Source organism: Camelus dromedarius, chromosome 13 (genome assembly GCF_036321535.1).
Source record: "Camelus dromedarius isolate mCamDro1 chromosome 13, mCamDro1.pat, whole genome shotgun sequence".
NCBI lineage: Eukaryota > Metazoa > Chordata > Mammalia > Artiodactyla > Camelidae > Camelus > Camelus dromedarius.
The window spans coordinates 41,343,647-41,364,192 of NC_087448.1; positions in this window are offsets into that span (position 1 = coordinate 41,343,647).

Consider the following 20,546-nt stretch of genomic DNA (forward strand, 5'->3'; position numbering starts at 1 on the left):
AGGGAAAATGGAGCTGGGGGCACAAGTCCTCAGGGAGCGGATTAAAGTCACATTCTCAGAAAAAGAGTGAGAGCTTTGGAAGATAAGATGGAGGAACTACAGAGACAGCAGGAGAAGGAACTCTTCCAACTGAATCAAGACAATTATATTCTTCGAGCCAAGGTACTAGACACATTGTCCTACTTTTCCTTTTATTTATGGAAAAAGAAATAGTACCCCCGCTAAATGCATTGTCATCCTCTGTCCCTGTGGCTCTTTGACTTGATGCATTTGCTGCCAGTGACTTGTTTCCTGAGAGTGTCTCCTAACTGAAAAGCCTAAATTGAACCCCTGGGGAAAAATCAGAATTTAAATTGGCTCATTTTGATCGTTCTCTTGTTAGAAGTCCTTTTCGAAAATAAATCCCTTAGTTCACGGTGACCTTCAAGGAAGACAGTTTCAGAGATTGCTGTAGAAGGTCTAAGTTCAGAGAATGACACTATGTAGCATATCTGAGTTAATTGCATCATCAGAACCATCAGCACAAAACATCCTGTAATGAATTAAATGTCACTGGTGTTAAGCTAATTCCAGGGTGGTTGTAAGACAGTTCTAGGTCTGTGCACCTTGTGTTTTCTTTTATTCTTCCTCACTTCATCATTTCCTTTCCCAAATAAAATAATGTCTGCATTTTCTCAGTGAAGTAGCTTTGAAGAATCAAACAAAAAACAAAGGTGGTTGCATTTTGAGGAAACGTTGGCTCCTGTCACTAGGAAAAATCGAAGCAAATCCAAAAAGAAATAGGAACAAGAGACACTTGTTCAGGGACGTCAACAGGTATAGTTCTTCAGCACATAATGAGTTTGTTACGAGATCCTTTGGTTGTGAAAATAAAGCATTTAAAAATATTTGTGTCCATTTAACAGGTAATGGGAATTCTGACAGTATGAGGAAGTAATCATTTGACTGGTCTGCACATTTGTCATGTGCAGAATTAAAGTGATTAAGACCATGGGTTCTGAATTCAAAAAATCTGGTTTAAGGCTTTGCTTCACTACCTGCTGTGCAACCTTGGGCAAATCACATACCCCCTTGAGCCAGTTTTCCCATCTGTGAAATGGGAATGAGAATGACAGTACCTGTCTCATAAGATGGTTGTGAAATTAAGATAAGACAGTGCCTCAGCTCCTGGAGCCCTGCAGCAAAGGCAGGCTGATTCTTCCCCCAGCCTGCCTGCCGGGGGAGACCTCTTCCCTAGTCGGAGTCAAAAGAATGCAGATTAAGGGGGTTTTCACTGGTGTAGTGAACCAGGGCCCAGAGGGGCCCATGCCTCCGTGGGAAGCCAGGCTTCTGAGGGTGCAGGGCCTACATCCTTGCTGTCCCTGAGGGACACGGGGCCTTTGTCACAGCTGCTGCTAAACCCGCTGGTCAGGGCTCGGCTGGGCCGGCCAGGCCTTCCACAGGCTCGGAGAACAGAGACCGAGGTGAGGTTTCCTTGGCTACCCCTGTTTTCTCTTGCTTTACACTTAAAAGCCACTTGTGTGACATTAAAGCCACACTAGGAAGTATATATATTTGAATCATAAAAAAAAAGTACAGACCAACCTGAATGCCCTCTACACAGTAACCAGTTAATGCGTGTTGCCTGTGACTAATTTTATAGCCATATTTCCTTAGAAACTGTCCTATTTTTCTTTCATTTTCTGTAATGTTTTTCAGTAGATTACATTGGCTAGTTTTTATATTATATTCAGAAATGTGAATCTGAAATCAATTGCCATTACCCTGAGATTGAAAAAAATTTGACTTAAAATTGGGAGAAAATGTATGTGTCCTGTAGAAGTCAGACATTTGTTCTGTGTGATGGCATCTTGGTGATGTTGACCTGAAAGGCAGGACAGGTTTGGTGATCTCCAGCATGAGCTTTACCTTCATTTCCTCCCCACCACTCCCCTCCTTCTGTCTCATTACCTTTTTCCCCTTTGACAGTAAAAGCCTAAGGCTTGAGCCTACCAATAAGAAGCATTTTCACTCCAGGGACACCCAGAGAAAGTGTTACCACATCAGAGATGACAGCATTTGCTGCAAATGAGATAGTACTGATTTTGCAGGACACACAGCCCTAGAGTTAGAACCGTCCAGATTCTCTGCCTATCATTCTGAGTTTGCTGTGCGGAGCATGCATTTTAAGGAACAGACCCATGAGTATGCCAGCCACCCCTCACAAACACACAGAACACAAAACTTGTATGTCAACATATGTACGTATTTTTCTGGGTTTCAAGAATTCCGCAGAATTAAGCACAGACTATCTGCCAAGCATTAGGCCAGGCGTGGTGAGACAGTTCAGAGTTTCATTAGAGTCTCAAAGTTCCTTGGTTTTCATCAGATTCTTAATTTTAAAGAGGTTAATAAGCCAGAGCATCTAAGCACAGATTCTTTTGATCTCAGTGTTTGAGTCCCTCTTTAGCTCAAGCCAAGTGCTGAGCTGGGTCTAGGCTTTGCTCTGCCTCATCCTGATCTTCCAGAAACACCTCATCTCTACCTCCTTGTTTACAGAGAATTCCAGAAACAAGCCTGGTTACCCACTGTGGCTCCATCCAGTTACCTCACCACAGAAAGATGAGCTAAAAACAAAAAAAGAAGGTGCAAATGTTACCGAGCCCAAACTCATTCTGCTCACTGCACAACAGACCAGTAAATTAGGAGACAGGGTCTTGGGGCAAGGAACAGCAACTTTATTTAGAAAGCCATTCAGAAAGACGGCAGACCAAGAAGATGGCAGACTAAGGTCCTGGAGAACCATCTTCCCCAAGTCAGAATTCAGGCTCCTTTCCTACTTACTTTGTTGTTGCAAACTTCTTGGCATAGGAATTCTTTGTTCTTGGAATCCTGTGTTCTTGCAGCTGTCCATGTGTGTCAGATCACAGTGTCCCTGTAAACCTCCAACAAAAGAAATGTTATGTTCTATTCTGCAACTTGTTATCTTTATATGAATGGAATGTGTTAATATCCTTAAAGGTCAGAGCCTTGAGAATAGGCTCTCCTGTATATTTCAGGCTATTGGCAACATTGTTTCACAAAAGGTGCAGAGCAGGCAAGACTGAACCTAGAAAACAGAGCACAGGCTTAAAGTCAAAGGAACAGATCTAATATGGAGTCTGGTTTGTTCTTTTCTATCACACAAACAGCCCCCCTGGCCTTTCCATCCCTGGTGTGCAAAATCAGGAAGTGGTTATTCCTGCAGTCATTCGCCCACTTACCCTTGTGAAATGCAGTACATTATACTGACCGGTTCGCTGGCTTTGGGAAGTTCTGCAAATTTTTTGTTTACTAAGAATTTTGAGCAATTTGGAAACAGTTGTTTTCAGCTAACAAATTGTCTTCTGAGAAAATTGAAACAGTTTGAAAAAGATTTTAAAGCTTACTCAAAAACTGAGGAAATTTAAAGACTAAAAATATTTAAAGGATGTATCTTTCATGAGCACATATACTAATGTTATATAGGTCCTACTGATTTAACTAAAATGTAATTTTCTATTTATGAAAAGGAAAATGAAAAATTGTATAATCAAGTGAAAGATCTCCATGAACAAAACAAGAAAAATGAGGAGCGAATGTTCACGGAAAACCAGAGCTTATTCAGTGAATTAGCTTCTTGAAAGTAAGTCCTTTTTAAATTCTTAAAATCAAACCAATTCTTTCTAAGCATTTTATTGTTATATTAATAATACATTTAGTTATACTTGGAAATTTAAAAAAAAATTCTACACTGATTTTCAGTTTTATAACTTTCATGTTTTTAGTTTTCAGTGGGTTTTCTTTTGACATTAGATGACTAATACATACTTCAATATTTTCAGCATATTCATATTTGAATTTGACATCAGTTTTAGGAAATTGAACAGCCCTCTTGATCAGTCATTAAGCCTGGGATACTTATGTAATACATCTCAGTAATAATACTTTTAGTAATAATAGTAAAATAAATATACAGTATCATTTACTGTCTTAAGTCAGGTTCCGAACAAGTAGAGCCTGAGCTGGGGGTCCTTGTGGAAATGATTTCCTGTAGGGTAACTCTCAGGAGAAGGGGAATGAGAAAAGAAAAGTGGGGGTGGGCAGGGGGAGGGAGGGCAAGTGAGACCATGGTCTCAGCCAGAGGCTGGCAACATTCTTCTCTCACCAGGAAGATCAGGAGAACAGACTGCATCCCAGAGTTGGCCCCCAACTAAGGCAAGTAGGGGAAAGCCATTTGATCCCCCCAGCCAGTCAGTTACTGGCTGAAGTGTGTCCCAGGAAGTGAGTGGGGGTATCCTCTGGACCAGGGGCAGGGGCTGATGTTTGGTGAGGATGTTTCTCCAGAGAAGGAGAGTCTGGTGAGAACAAGCACTCACTGTGGCCAGCTGGCGAAGCATCAGCACCTACATAGGAATCATGCTTCACAATGTAAGGGCTTTTGCATGTTACTACACCTACCTTCAACATGTTAAGTGAGGGAGGTGAACCAACAGCCGTGGGCAAGCTAGGGTCCTGTCTTCTACTAGGAAGTGACTAAACATTTTACCTAAACTTTCAAATAGGACTGCTGTCAGAAGAAACTTCTTTGGCTGTGAATGTTACTTGTGTTACATTTATTCACATACTTCTTCCATTTTTCTGTAAGATAACGTAGGGCAGTGAGGCAGGGCTGCTGGTAGCACACACTGATCTTTCATGCAAAATAGAAAAAGACACACATTGTACAGACAAAGCTAGAAAGTACACAGATTGGCAAGCGAGGGCACTTTTGTGTAAATTAGGGGGAAAAAAGTCTCCTTTCCTTAGGCCAAGTCTAATGATGCCTAGTTCTGATGCGTGAAGATTTACATCTGCTTTCTTCCCAAATGCTTCAGTAAAGTGTTTCAAAATTTCACATCTTGTATTGCCTGGTTTTTAAAAGAGAAAATCTATTCCAGGGTCCAAAACTGGAGCTCTAAATAATTTTCACAATGAAATAAATGATTCCTTTAGTACGTTGGGGTTAGATGATCATATATGGAGTCCTAAAGTCCCTTTATAATGTCTCTGGAAAAACAGAAAAATTGATTCTAAGGTTCAGGTAGTAGACTGTATTTGGTTGGTTAGTTTCCATGTATATGACTGGCAATTTGTTTTTCTCAGAAAGGAGTCTAGAATAATATGAAAGGAGTACAGACACCACAGGAAAAATGCAGCAAATCTTTGTGGGACATTGATTTGTTTTTTTTTCTCTGAGAATTGGCAGGAAGTATTTTTATGTTCCTAATAAGCCAACACTCTTAGGGCTTCTGTTCTTTTAGTTTCCACATAAACATTTCCTTTTGAGTATACTCCTCACTTAGTATTTTACTCTTTAGAGAAAATAAACTTTTTATCTTCAGTGACACAGAGTTCCACTGTGCATTAGTTTTTAGTTTTTAAGAACTGAATATTTTGTATTGAAAGGAGTAAGGACCAGAGTGGTGGACAGTAAGGTCAGAGAGGTAGCCAGAGGCCCCTGAGAGTGTCTCACAGTAAAATCTTGAAGAACCTCAGTAACTCTTCTAAAATGACATCCACAGAAGGTCACACAGAAGATTCAGCAATAAAATGATGCAGCCAAAACGCATGATAATACAAGGCTTTATGGATGGATTTATTTTCTTGGTAAGACTGGATTTTAAGGCAGTGTGAAACAAAACTTCTGACAATTTTTATTTTGAAACTGAACTGTACCAAGTGTCCGGCCATGAATCTGAGAGTTTCTTCAGCAGTTCTGAGTTGAGTCCCATGTTCATTTACTGAGCACCTGCCCTCTGCTTAGTGCTGTCAGGTAACCAGGTGGTGACATCAGTGTCGGTCCCCACAGAGCTTGCATCTTGTTAAAGAGAAAAGGTCTGCACATAGGTGAGGGTCATGGGAAACAAAGCCCTGAGTGCTGTGCTAGAGGGACATGGAAGTTTCATGGGGATGTGGGGAGGGGTTATCAGGAAGAGCCGCACTTGAACTCAGTCTTGAAGGATAAGTGTGACTCTGTGAAGCAGAGGAATGAGGGTATTGAGACTTGTGTGGAATATTGGGACAAGCATTTTTTTTTTCCTGCATTTGTGACACAAGGGTGAGCAAAATCAAGTTCTGCTTTCAAGTAAATATATACTGTGTCAGATGCTGACGAGTGTTGTGAGAAGAAAATAAAGCAGGACACCTAGGGGCCAGGTTGGGGGCTGCCATTTTAGAAAGAGGGATCAGGGAAGGCCTTCCTGGGGGTGCACCTGAGCAGAAGTCCTAGGCCAGTGCAGGAGCAATATACCTGGCTCCGGGGGGCAGAGCTGCAGGCAGGGAAACAGTCAGTGCAAACATCCTGGGGTAGGAGTGTGCTGGACGTGTTCCCAGAATAGCCAGGAGGTCTCTGCTGTGGAGTGGAACAGGAGGTGGAAGATCTGTGGGACATGCGTCAGAGGGGCAGGCAACACTGGGTTGTGTAACACTGAAGGTCATGGTAATAAGGACTTTGGATTTACCCTAACAGAGAGGGGAGCCACCAGGTAGTTTCAGATGGAGGAGTGATATTAATGGACTCTTCAAAACAATTCACTTCTTCCTGTGTGGAGGACAGACCGCAGGTGCCGGGAGTGGAAGAGCCGAACTAGTTAGGAGGTCGTTGTCATCCGGGAGCAGTGAGAATGTTGGTGGGAAAGGCCCTACAGCTGTGCTGAGCTACATGCCCAGAGCTCACTCCGGTGAGCTCCGGGAAGCTCTGGGAATCTCGTCATCATTTGGAGGGGGCGGAATAAAATCAGAGCTAAAATTTAGGAAATATAATCAGCAGCAGAACTTCGGATGCATGGGGTAAAAGACAGCCTATACCACAATCTGTTGTGGTTAAGAATAATTTGTTTTTGTATTTCTAGGAATATCAAGAAAGAGAAAACTGGTTTATTGGAAGACCTCAAAAGACTGAAGCAAGACAAGCAAGCTTTTGAAGCAGACTTGGAAAAAATGAAGAGAGAAAGAGACCAAGCCAGAGAGCAGGTGCGTACACCACAGGGAACATGCCGAGCTGGTATGGTTACTTTATACTAGTAACTGTTCTGAACTTGAGTTTAAGTAATAGCAATTGGATAATATAAGCAAAATGCTATTCCTAGAAGTATACTGTAATTTTAGAAACTTTTAAAAAATTAGTTATTAAGAGGTATGTTCGTTTGATTGGTTTCAGCAGCAATAATTGCAAGATTGAAGAAACTCAGGTTATTTTGAATTCATGGCATTGTGTGCTCAGTTGTTTGCAGTCCTCCCAGCCAGACTACGACCTTCCAAGGCCTGGTCTCCCTTTTTATCCCTGGGCCTGAAACGTAAGTTCTCAAGTGTTTGACAAATGAACAGACAGCACCGTGCTATGTTTGTAGAAGACACAAAAGTGAATATGGCATTCCTCACTGGAGAAAACAAAGGAGTAAGATAAGAATGCAGAAAGTTTAATACTAAAAAAATATTAGAAATAAACAAGAGGGTGCTAGTAAGGATTTCAGGGAGGAGAAGCATTTGAGTTAGGTCCTGGCAGGTGGAGGGACTCAGGAGGAGAGGAGGGAGGCCACTCAGCTGTGTCTCATGGGCGTGTTACTGTGCACACCTGTCCTGGGCCATATGCAGGCAGGGCATAGGGCAAGAAAGGTCGATTGGAGGAGCTCTTGTTTGCCAAAGGAAGGATCTTTTCTTTGTGATTTTATGATCTTCAGTGTAAGATATGTACAAAAACATCCACTAATCTGTTTATAAGAAATGTACTTTCCTGGGCTGTAAAATAGAATAATAATCATCGCTCCTATCATGTGTTTGTTGTGTTAAATAAAGTCATACAAACTTTGAGAATTGAGACTGTGAACACAGCCTTCTTTTACTAACACACTCGACTGGACACAATCTTGCTACATCCATTTTTTGTTTGTTTGTTTTGCCTTATTTTTTCATAATGCTTTCATTAAACAGGCATTGGTTTTCATGCGAAATCTTTTAATTTAGTTATTTCCATATTTAAAAAATTATATTCGGGTTATTGAGTTACTTTATCTTATAGGTGAAAAATTATATGAAATAAAAATTTTAGAAAAAACACATAAGAAATGAGTTGCCTGCAGGAAAGATTACAGTGGTGTGCTGAAAATCAGGAGCTTCTGGGTAACGATGCAGTTCAGCTTAAGGAAGCAAATGAAGAAACAGAAGCTCAGACCTGAGGTGATAGATCACTCCAGAATGTGTTCCTATTTTAGATTAGACTGAGAATACAGACCACTGTCCATATCTTAGGGCTCCCTATCCAGCAGATTCAACAACCTGTAGATGGAATATTTGGAAAAAAATGGAAAGTTCCAAAAAGCAACACTTGAATTTGCCACATGCCAGCAACTACTTACATAGCATTCATGTTGCATCAGATACCATGAGTAATCTAGAGATGATTTAAAGTACACAGGAGGATGCATATAAGTTCCATGCAAGCCCTATGCCATTTTATTCAAGAGGCGTCAGCATCCGTGGATGTTGGCATCTGGGGGAGTCCTGGAACCAGTGCCTCATGGTTACCAAGGGATGGAAGTCCAGGCTCCTGATCCCAGCCTGGCAGGTCCCCACATGGTCTGAATCCTGCCTGTACCACACTCCCCTAGTCACTCTCCTCCAGCCCTGCCAGACTGACCTCTGATTCTTGAACAGGCCAAACTCACTGCACTTCATGTCTGGCCCCTAGAAATGCCCAATACTTTCTGAGCGTGGCTCTGCTTCAATAATATGGGGTGCATTGCCACTAGAGAAGACAGTGTGAAGTTTCCTTAAAAAACTAAAAATGGACTTATGATCCAGCCTTCCCACTCCTGGGCATATGTCAGGATAAAACTCTAATTCAAAAAGTCACATGCACCTCAATGCTTACAGCAGCACCCTTTATAATAGCCAGGACATGGCAACAACCCAAATGTCCGTTGACAGATGACTGGATAAAGAAGTAGTGGTATATTTATACAATGGAATAGTACTCAGCCATTAAAAAAATAGAACAATGCCATTTGCAGCAACAAGGATGGATGTGGAGATAGTCATTTCAAGTGAAGTAAGCCAGAAAGAGAGAAAAATACCATATGATATCACTTATAAGTGGAATCTAAAAACAAAATACACAAATGAACTTAACTACAAAAGAGAAATAGACCCACAGACATAGGGAAACAAACTTATGGTTAACAGGGAGAGAAGAGGGTGGGAAGGGATAAATATGGGAATTCGAAAAGTGCCCCTCTTGGGGAGTGATGGAAGTGTTAGTTATCTTGATTGTGGTGATGGTTTTCTGGGTGTAGACATCTATCAAAATTCATCAAATTGTACATGTGAAATACATGTAATTTGCTGACAGGGATCATACCACAATAAAGGTATTTCTAAAAAAACAGATTGGCTGCATTGTGTCCTATGTTTGTATGTGTCTTCAGTGAGTGGGTCTTCAAGTTTCTGGGCTGCCATATTTTCTGAACCAGAAGTGCCCTCCTTCCCTTTTCTTTGATAAACTGTCAGTGGGTGGCATTTATTCCCGTGGCTTCAACCGCTCTCTGTCCACTGATTAAGTGTCAAATCTCCAGCATGGACATCTCATTTCCATCCCAGAAATACATTTATAATTGACAAGTAGAAAATCCCACTTGATTAGCCCATAAAAATCTCATGCTCTATATGTTTGAATTTACACTCGCTCAGAATTAGGTTTATTTTTTCAACCCGTGGCATCACCATCCCATCTATTTTTCATGCCATGCATCTGGGAGTTTTCCTTTACTTCATTCCCTTATCCCCCATCAGTACTACAATTCTATTCCTTAATGTCCCCCAATTAAGTTTCCGCCCCTCGCTCCCCACTGCATTAATTCACACCCCCCTTTCTACTCTCCCCAGTGCTGTTCTTTAGAGTGAACTATCCACTTTTCTAAATTTTAATGACTAATCTGTGTCACTCTCCTTAAAACCCCAAATAATTCCCCACTGCATATGTGAGGAAGTCCACACTCCCTGAATTAACGTCACACCTTCTCATCACCTAGTTGCTGCTTTTTTCAACCTCAGCTTCCGTTAGTTCCCCACAGCCTCTAGCCTCACAGACATTCCTTCCCTAAGTGCAAAGTGCTCTTAGACACGACCAGGCGTCTGCATGAGACACGCAAGCTGCCGAGAATCCCGTCCACACCACGCACTCTCCTGGTCTAGAGATTTGCTGGAATCCTTCAGATGTCAGTGCAGAAAGCATTTCCTCTCTGACACCTTCCCTACCTTTTAGAACCCAGCCCCAGTCAGTGCAAGAGCCCCTCTGAACATACAGTATACATGATGCCAAGTGACTCTTACCACATTGTTTTGAAAACCTATTTAAATTTGTCTCTTCCACGACACACTGTGATCTCCTTGAGGGATGGGGGCTGTGTGGTATTTGTCTAGATAGCTAATGTCTGGCACAGACCCCGGGCCATCGGAAACAGTCTGTTGACTCATCAAGAATTGTCGTCTTTGCGATGTAAGAAAGACTACATGATCTCTGATCTTACACTGTCTGGCAAGGGTGAAAATAATTTCACCTAGAACTACACAGGCAAAATATGTGTATTCTTATCCTTTTTGTGAGTCCAAGATCATAGGCATCCTGGAACATAAGTGTCACTCTAAGTTGTCCGTCCCCTAGGCTGCCACGTCCAGCTTCAATGTATTCTGTAGAAGTCATAGGGATAAATGTACATCACCCCCTCTTAGAGCAAATGGCGCTTCAGCCTGACCAAGTTTGTCCATATAAAAATCAGAAATGTTCTGATCTAAAGTCTGAAGAAACATTTCCCGTCTCTCCTTCCAGTCTGTCTGCCATCTGCATTCCACATCCCCACCGCTCACCTGTTTTTGACCACTTTCCATCTAGAAACTTCATTCTCTGTGGGACACTTGTATCAGAACTAATTACAGGAGTAATAAAAATGGTCCCATGAATGCAGGCTCTGCACAACAAGGATGCTTTGACCAGATGCCTCAGCCGTGGCCTGCAGGGTCTGTTCACGTGTTCTGCCTGGCTTCCCTGCAGATGTGCTGCAGAAAATCAAGCCTGCAGTTAAAGTCATAGAAGGCCTAAGAAACACAGAAAAATAAAGAGCCAGATTCATCTCCTTCAGAATATTTCTGAAAACCATCCACTAATGGGACAGAGAGATTTAAGAGTTTTGTTTCAGAGTAAACGATGTCCAGCTGCAGGCTGGGTCAGTTTTGTCATTTTTGTTCACCAGTTGGCTTTCTGCTGCTTCTAACACGCCTCTGTTTAGAGAAGTGGCCTGAGTTGGCACTCAGAGCAGAAAGGTGAGCTGGGCCTGGTGACAGCCAAGTTCCTCTGCTGTGTAGTAACCCACTGAGAAGGAAGGGATGTCCCAGGACTTCCTCTGATTCTCTCTCACTCAGTTGTAAAGTCTCTGAAGGGAAAATGGAATAAAAAAGCTTAATTCAATATGGTATTGTCAAAGTATAAAGGTAATCGACTTTGGAAGGGAGGGAATAGTTCAAAGGGTAGAGCATGTGCTGGTTCAATTTCCAGTACCTCAATGTAAAAAATAATAAGAAAAAATTCTTTAAAAAAAGGAAAAGAACAAAGAATAAGAGAGATCTCAAACAACCCAAATTTAAAAAGAAAAAAAGGGTTTTTAAAAAAAGTTATCAGCTGGGTCTTTTGCTAGATTAGGAGTTTGGGATTAACAGATACACACTAATATCTATAAAATACATAACCATCAACTTCCAGGTCCTTAATAACCTAGTTCAACCTGAATCCTTTCTCTTTTTTCCCCTAAGCAACCCTTGGAAGCCTCTAATTCTCATCTTATAAAATAATTCATTTAAAGGCAGTTTGAAAGTTGCTGGTTAAACCCATTATTTGTGGTTTCATGAATATAGGTCTAGTAAGAAAGACAGACAATAAACCAGTAAATAAATAAATATATTATTTACTGCCAGGTGTTAATAATTGCCACAGAGAAAAATAAATCATGATAGGAGAGAAAATAAGTGAATAGGATATATGTGCATGCTATTTTAAATAATGTGATTAGATAAGTCCTCTCTGAGGGTAAAGTAATTTGAGCAGAGTCCTGAATGAAGTAAGAGAATAAGCCACGTAGGTAACAGCTGAGAAAAGCCTCCCAGGCAGGGAGAAGTACAAGACTTGGAGTTACAAACATAGCTGTCCTGTTGGGGATCATCTGGACGGTGAAGATGGGCTGGAGCAGAACAATTAGAACTGAGCCTGGAGAGATGGGTGAGGGACCAGATCACACAGGGCTTCGGGAGTCATATTAGGGACTGTGGATTTTCTTCTGAATAGAATGGAAAGTCACCAGAGTATTTTGTACAGGGGAGCAACTTAATCTGTTTCATACTTTAAAAAGACCATTGTGGGTAATGTATGGGGAATAAACAATGGAAGGAGGGCAAGGTAAGCTGATAGGAAGCCAGTGGAGAAGAGTGTTGCTGACCTGGAGAGAGACACTGAGGTTGGGCTGGGATGATGGTGGGAGATGGGCTGAAAGGGAGAAACAACTTGACAGTAATGGTCACAGGCCTTAGTGCTTGATTTGGACACAGAGAGACACAGAGGTGTTCAGGGTGACGGGTATGTGATATTAAGTACTGACTCACAGTTTTTGTGCAGGGTCCTGACAGGAGAAGATAGTGGGGATGTTGATGTTGGTAAGAAGGGTGTGTAGATATGGAATCACCCCTAGAGCCGTGTCTCTGTTTCTCTGTAGATGAGGTCAGCAGAGCAGGGATGGGTGTTTCTACTTCTGCAGAGAAATGAATATCCTCCTCATCGATAACTTCGAGAGACCGACCTGCCCATCAAATGCAACATCTTGAATCTGCTTCTTTCTATCTAGGAGGAGATTGCCACCTAAGATGCCAATCAAAAGATTCCTGTGTCCAGAGTTAGAGCTGTGTGCCTTTGGGATGATCTCAGAGATGCCTCCACAGAGGCTCGGTGTGCTTTCCCTCCCTCAGAGCACAGTTCCCCTTTATCCTGGTGGGTCTTAGCAGAGGAGGCTTCACAAATAGCCCCTCTCAGGCCCTGAGGACCAGCCTCCCACTGGGCCAAGCCGTGAAAATGAGCATGAGGTCCAGGCAAAGGAGCTGGCCATTTGTGATCTTGGTGAGGTCTTTCTCCAGGGGGCCATCTGGAAGATTACATGAGGACAGTCTACAAAAGGATGGGAGGGTTGATGGTGTAAATGGATTTTAATTTTTGCTCTGAATCTGATTCTGTCCTTCTGTTTTGTTAAGGAAGTGTTCTTAGGCTAGCTATGATTCTCCTTTGTCTTTCTTTCTATTTGATCATCCAAGAGGTTTAGATAGGATCTTTGTTTTAGAACCTTTAAAAATTCCTTGCAAAAGCGTCTTATTGGGCATTTGGCCAAGACAACTAGTAAATTCTCCCAGCATTTTTGAACCCCTTTTTTCCTCCAGGGGGTCTCAAAATGTACACATGTTCCAAATCTGCCCAAAACCAAGGAGCCTTTTTTATCACTTCACCATGGACAAAAGATGTCACTAAAGAAGGTGAGAAAAGAGCAGTTCCCCATCATCCAGAGTCCCTCCCAAAGAGCCCACAGAAGTAAAGAGGAGATGAACGAGAGAAACGGTTTATTTATACACACACAGGAGCCAACCAGGAAAGTAACGACCATGTTAAATGGTGAAAGTTAAAGGCTTTTTATTAACCTAACTTAATAGGGCAAAGGGAGAGGAGAGAATTGGCTTCCATGACAGGTTTTCTTCTGCATCTATCTAATCTCAGGTATCTTCAGCTTAAAGTGTCTTTGTATCAACCGTGGGTTCCATCTGGCTTTCCATTCCTCGAATTTTGTTCTTCTTTTTCAAGATTCACTCATCTATTCTGAGCCCCTAGATTTTCCACATGACTTTTAGATTGATTGTCAATTCCTGCAAAACACCACCTGGGATTTGGGTAGGCATTCTTTGAATCCTTACATCTATTGGTGGACTATTGCCGTCTTAGTGGAATTAAGCCTTCTGCTCCATGAATATGGGGTTATTTTCTGTGAATATAGGTCTTAATTTCTCTCAACAAAATCTTTCATCTATTTTAGTCTTCAATGTCCAGGTCTGGTACTTCTTCCTCAACTCTATTGGATGCAGATCCAGAACGTACACAACCTCCTGGAGAAACTCTACTGCCACGGAGCTGACTTGGAACTAAGTCCTGAGAAGGCTTTGTTCTTTACTGATTCTTAACTCCTGTAGAATTCATTCTTTTATTCTCATAAATGCTTATTGTCCTCAAAATAAATCTTTTAAAAATAAGATTAATGTACTTTAATTACTCCAGAGATGAGTAATGAATGAGTCACATTAACATGGGATTTTAATCCTTTTAAAATTAGTAGAGCAATACAGACACATTATAAAACATTAAAATATTGCCTAAAAGAGAAGAGAAGAGATTTGTAAATCCCACCATTGAAGGTGACTGTCATGAATGGTTTGGTGCTCATCTCTCTGTCTCTGTGTCTCTCAGTCTGTCTCTCTCTATCTCTATCTCTCACACACTCACAATCAGATTCATTTACGTCTATGTTGATTTCACACATATGTGGTCGTGCAGATGGGACCCTGGATGCCGGCGGTGGATCTGCATGCTTCCACCCTGAGGTCTCCCCTGACATTGGGTAGAGACACGACATCCACTTTTCCAACTGCACAGCATACATTCATCCACGTGAACCAGAACTGATGGACCCCATCCCCTCTCTATGAACATTACTGTTGCTTTAAATCCCACTGTTTCAAAAAGTGCTGTGATGAACATTCTTGAAAAGACATCTTTGAAAAGTTCTACAAGGACTTTAGTGGGATGAACTTTAAGGATCTGCACTGCTGGGGAAGGGATGCACCTGTGGCCCTTTGATGAGTCCTGCATCCTGTTTCCCTGGAGAGAAGGGTCTGTTCGCTCTTCTTTCCAGGGGACCTGCTGGGGCCTCTGCCTGCTCATGTTGTCACCAGGGCTGGTTGTCACCTGACTAAAGATCTGCCAGTGTGATGGTGACAATGCTATCTACAAAGTGTGTCTGTCTGCCTGTGTCCTCACCTGAGAGGTCGAGCATCTCTAACACACTGGCCACCTGCACTGCCTCTTGTTGGAACTGCCTGTGTGTGTTCTGTTTCTTTTCAGAACACTGGGTTTTGAGATGTTTTTGGACCACAGGTATGTGAAAGCTTTCTCCAACACTGGGTCATGAGGAACGCTTTCTCCACATTGTGGTTTGTCTTTCCAGCTGTTTTTCTGGGCTTTTTCTTGTTTTTTGATTTGTTTGGTTTTGTTTTTGCCACAGGAAGAGCTAAGCATCTCCCTTCTGTCTTCTGGCTGTGGTATCACAGGGGGAACAGAAATGTCTACCCCGAGATTATGCACAGAGTTACTAAAAGGGCTTCATTTTGTACATCACATCTTTAGTCCACCTGGACTTCCCTTTCAAATAATAAAAATGCTATTTCAAGTGAAAACAAAACAAAAAAATCACCAGCCCCAGATTAAAACATGTGGGCAGGCACAAAAAGCCACCTTTCATATGGTTTCATTGACAGGGAACATCCAGGAGAGGTAAAGACACCCAGAGAGAAAGAGGACTTGTGGTTAACAGGAGTTAGGGGAGGAAGGAAGGGCAGTACATGCTCTGGATCCAGGGTTTTATTTTGAGGAAAAAAATACTGTGAAACTAGATGGTAGAGATGGTCGCACAGCATTGTGAATGCACTTAATGCTCCTGAATTGCACAATTTAAAAGGGAAAATATCTATATTTTATTAAAGAAAACTTAAAACAGAAAAATAAAAGATGCCATAAGTGATGTGAAGCAAAAAAAGGAAACTACCGAAAAAGCAAACAAAAACATCTCCAGGAGAACGGAAGTCAAGTTCTGGTGGGGGATGGGATTGATGGAATTTTGGAGAAGAAGGTGTGGGTGGGCGCAGAGGGGGCTCAGCTGTAGGGGGTGGTGACGCCTGGACTGGTTCTCTGTTGCCCAGTGGTCCAGGTGCTGGTGCAGGTGCAGGAGGAGCAGCAGGAGCTGCAGGAGGGAGCTCTGGGTCTTCTGCAGGATCCAGATGGTCCTGTTTTTGGACTCTGGCATCTTCCCCTGCCCCCACCTCCCCTGGATCTGTAACTGTTGGAAGTGGAGTGAGCTTTAAGTCTTGTGGAAGTGCTCATGCTCTAAGCGAAGAAAAATTTACCCACATGCCTCCCTTTCCATATAACTTTTCAAGGACAGAAATCTTCCCAAAGCTTTCCAGACATCTCCAACCCAGGAAGTGCCCACAGGATGTGTTCTGTGACTGAATTCTTCCAGACAGGTGGTCTGAGGCCAGTCTTTGCTCTGGTCCCAACAGCAGCCTCTGGGGACGCCTCCCTGTTTGGCCCAGCCCTCGCCCCTCCCTCACTTACACACATGCACCCAGCCCTGCTTTTCTCACCTTGGGGCTCGGCCTCTGTGGGCTCCTGTTCCTCCACCTGACTCCCAGGGAGTTGGGCACGGTGCTTCAGGTCAGAGCCGGGGGTGCTGAGCTGCCCGCCAGCCCCAGGCAGGTCCCTGGGGAGAGGCCTGGATAGTGTCTGGGCAGGAGGCCATGGTGGTGGGGACCCCTCCATGTTCAGATTCAACCAGAGACTGCACTGGCCCTCAGAAGTGTGGCGCACCAGCCCCTCACTCGGGGAAGTGGCGTGGGTGTACTCGTCCATCAGCTCCTGCGGTATCTGGCTCTGCAATGACAGTGACTGGCAGCCAGCCCGGCCCAGAGATCTCAGAGCCCTGTCTAGCCAGGGCTACTCCTGCTTCTGCCCAATCGACCCTCTACTGCCAGATCAGACTGGGACCTTGGTCAGCTCAGTCACCCAGGAAGGAAGAGACACACCCAGAGGGCATGGGCTCCACCTCGAGCAGCAGGGCCCTGCCCCGGGTCTCCACATCCCAGCCAGCCAGCTTGGACTCAGGTTGTAGATGTGACCGGCCCCCCAGGCCTCTGACCCTTCCTCAGCCTGCTCTTGCTTAAGGCAGTACCCCCCACCCCAACATGACTGCCCCAATTCCACCAGCCAGGAAGGGGGCGTGGGGCTACCTGGGTGGGATCTGAGTGGTGGCCCAGTCTAGGCAGGCCTGCCCTGGACCTTCCTGTGTTACCTTTGGGTCCCTCTGGCCAAAAGGCCAGAGAGGCCTGGGATGAGACCTGACCCAGCACCGGGACCGTTGGTACAGCCCCTCGCTGCAGGCTTTCCAGAGGCTGTGGCCTCAGGGAGTTGGGATGCAGCAGAACATGCCTCTGTCTCCAACCAAGTGAGCTGAGTAGGGGCTCCTCTACAGAGTGGGTCCCTCGTGACCTATGTTCCAAGTTCTGTTGGGCTCTATTGCCAGGGAAGTGAGGTCACTTCCTGAGGTCCCCTTCCCCAAGCTTCCTCCTTACATAAAGCTCCCCAAGGGCCTTTCTGGGCTGCTGATGGCTCACTTCCCACCCCATGCCATGTCCATACACAATGACACCAACTCAGCCCCCCCCCCCATAGCCCTGGGGAGGCCTGGATGCAGCCAGGGCCGCAGCTCTGAGGACACAGTGGGGTTCAGACCCTGTTCCCCCTCCTCAACAGTGCTGTCACCCTGAACAAGCCACTTCCCTCTCAGGGTCTTCCCAGTCCCCTGTCAGCACGCTGGGGATCATTGTGGCCCCTGCTTCCTAGGGAAGCCATCATGTCTCTAGACCCATAAACACCTACCACATCTGTCACCCCCTTGGGCTGGCATCACAGGGATCTCGTGCACAGACTCAGCAAAGGAAGGACCCCACAGATGGCTGTCAGAGTGAAGAGCACACCCCACACAGGCTGGGGTCTGCCCTGTGGTCTGGGAAAGTCACTCTCCTTGCTGCCTACTTCCCAGCTCCCTGTCAGCAGGTTGAAATTAATTACAACTCTGACATCGTCCGCTCTGACATACAACCTCCTAGGTCATTCTGTCATGTTCAGATTCAGGCCCAGTGTCTCATCTTAGCCTCTGGGGTGGGCTGCCCCACAATGGCTCCCTGCTTTTTTGCCTTCTGGTCACACATCCTTGTGTGATCCCCACACCCTCCCCTGCAGGGTAGATGGACATTGGGCCCGAGTTCTGACATGTAGGCTGACTTATGAAAATGTGCATGACTTCCACTCATTCCCAGCTCCAGTGTTCATTCTCTGTCTCTCAGTGCCTCTGTTTTTCCTGTCTCTCACTCTCTCTCTGTCTCTTTCTCTCCCTCTTCCTTTCTGTGTTTCAGTCCGTCTCTTTCCTGGCTGTATGTGTATATACATTTATGTGTATATGTGTTTATTTATGTGTGTGTAATGTTAGGGCCCAGGGCAGGTCACTTCTGAAAGTGCCTTGATGACATATTGATTATTTTGAACTCATGTTACTATACAAAAAACATCTTTGAAAGTTGTGCAAGAACTTTGGTGGAATCAGCTCTGAGGATAAGCACTGCTGGGGAAGGGATGCACCTGTGGCCCTTTGATATGTCCTGCACCCTGTTCTCCCAGAGAAGAGCGTCCATTTTCTCTTCCCTCCAGGGGACCTGTTGGGTCCTCTGCTTGCTCATTTTGTCACCAAGCTAAAGACCTGCCAGTGTGATGGTGACCAGTGCTATCTACACAGTGTGTCTGCCTGTGTCCTCACCTGAGAGGTCGAGAATCTCTAACACACACTGGCCACCTGCACTGCCTCTTGTTGGAACTGCCTGTGTGTGTTCTGTTTCTTTTCAGAACACTGGGTTTCGAGAGGTTTTTGGACCACAGGTATGTGAAAGCTTTCCCCAACATTGGGTCATGAAGAACACTTTCCAGGTTGTGGTTTGTCTTTCCAGCTGTCTTTCTTGGACTTTGCTTTTGTTTGTTTGTTTTATTTTGCCACAGGAATAGCTAAGCATCTCCCTTCTGGCTCTGGTTTCACACTTAGAACAGCAATGGCTACCCTGAGATTATGCACCATAGTTACTAAAAGGGCTTCATTTAGTACGTCTCATCTTTAATCCACCTGGATTTTCCTCTCAAAGTGCAAAAATGCTAATTTATGTAAAAACAAAAAAAATAATCATTTCCTGCTTAAGATATGTGGGCAGACCAAAAAAGCCACCATTTATATGATTTCATTGATAGGGAATCTCCAGGATAGGTAGACACAGAGAGTGAAAGGGGATTAGGGCTTGTCATGGCCTGGGGGAGGGAGGATGTGAGGTGTGCTTTGGATACAAGCTTTTACTTTGAGGAAGGAAATAGTCTGAAACCAGTGGTGTTGGTCTCACAGCATTGTGAATGCACTTAATGATCCTTAATTGCACAATTTAAAATGGGAAAAGGCTAAACTTTATTCTTATAAACTTAAAACATAAAAATAGAATGTACTATAATAGAAAAGAACAAATGTGACTCCATATTAGATCTGTTCTTTTGGCTTTAACCTTGTGCCCTGTTAAAACAATGTTGCCTTTAGCTTGAAATATACAGGAGAGCCTATTCTCAAGGCTCTGACCCTTAAGGATATTAACACTTTTGCACTTCTATATTAAGACAAATTACAGAATAGAAAATAACTTTTGTTTTGTTAGAGGTTTTACAGAGGCACTATGACCTGACCCACTTGGACAGCTGCAGACCAAGATAATGGCAGACTAAGGTCCTGAGAACCATTTACCCCAAGTCAGACTTCAGGCTCCTTTTCTACTAAAAAGGGGAAGAGCTGTGGTTGGTTGTTGCGAACTTCTTGGTGTAGGATTTCTTTGTTCTTGGAATCCTTTGCAGCTGTCCACCTGGGCCAGATCACGGTGTCCCTGTAAAATCTCCAACAAAACAAACAGTATTTTCTATTCTGCAACTTGTTGTCTTTATAGGAGTGCAAAAGTGTTAATATCCTTAAGCGTCAGAGCCTTGAGAATAGGGTCTCCTAGTATATTTCAGGCTAAAGGCAACATTGTTTTACAAAAGGTGCAGAGCTAGCAAGACTAAGCCTAGAAAACACAGCTTTAAAGGAAAGGGAACAGAAGTAATATGGAGTCAGTTTTGTTCTTTTCTATTACAGTGACTTTTGGTGAGAGCTAAGAGGATGTTTCCTCTGCGGGTCCTCTCTGCCCCAGGCTGGGGTTCAGGCAGAAGCCCAGCCATGTTCACCATGACTGTGGACCTAATATCCCACAGAGAAAGTAAAATTATTGGTGATTAAAATTACCGGTCAAATACCCTTCAATTGCCTGTAAACTATACCACAGCAGGGGATGTCTCATTGGCCAGTCAACAGTCAGTCTCTCCTGAAGCAATGGACCAGCGTTGTGGCGGGCTCCAAGGTGACCTGGCTGGTGCAACTGCCTGCTTTGCTCTCCAGCCTTGGCTTCCTAATGTGGACACTTTCAAAGCTCCCTTCCCTCTTCCCTCTGGCCTGGTTTGAATGAACAAGGTCCCTGCACCCACCTGGGCTGAG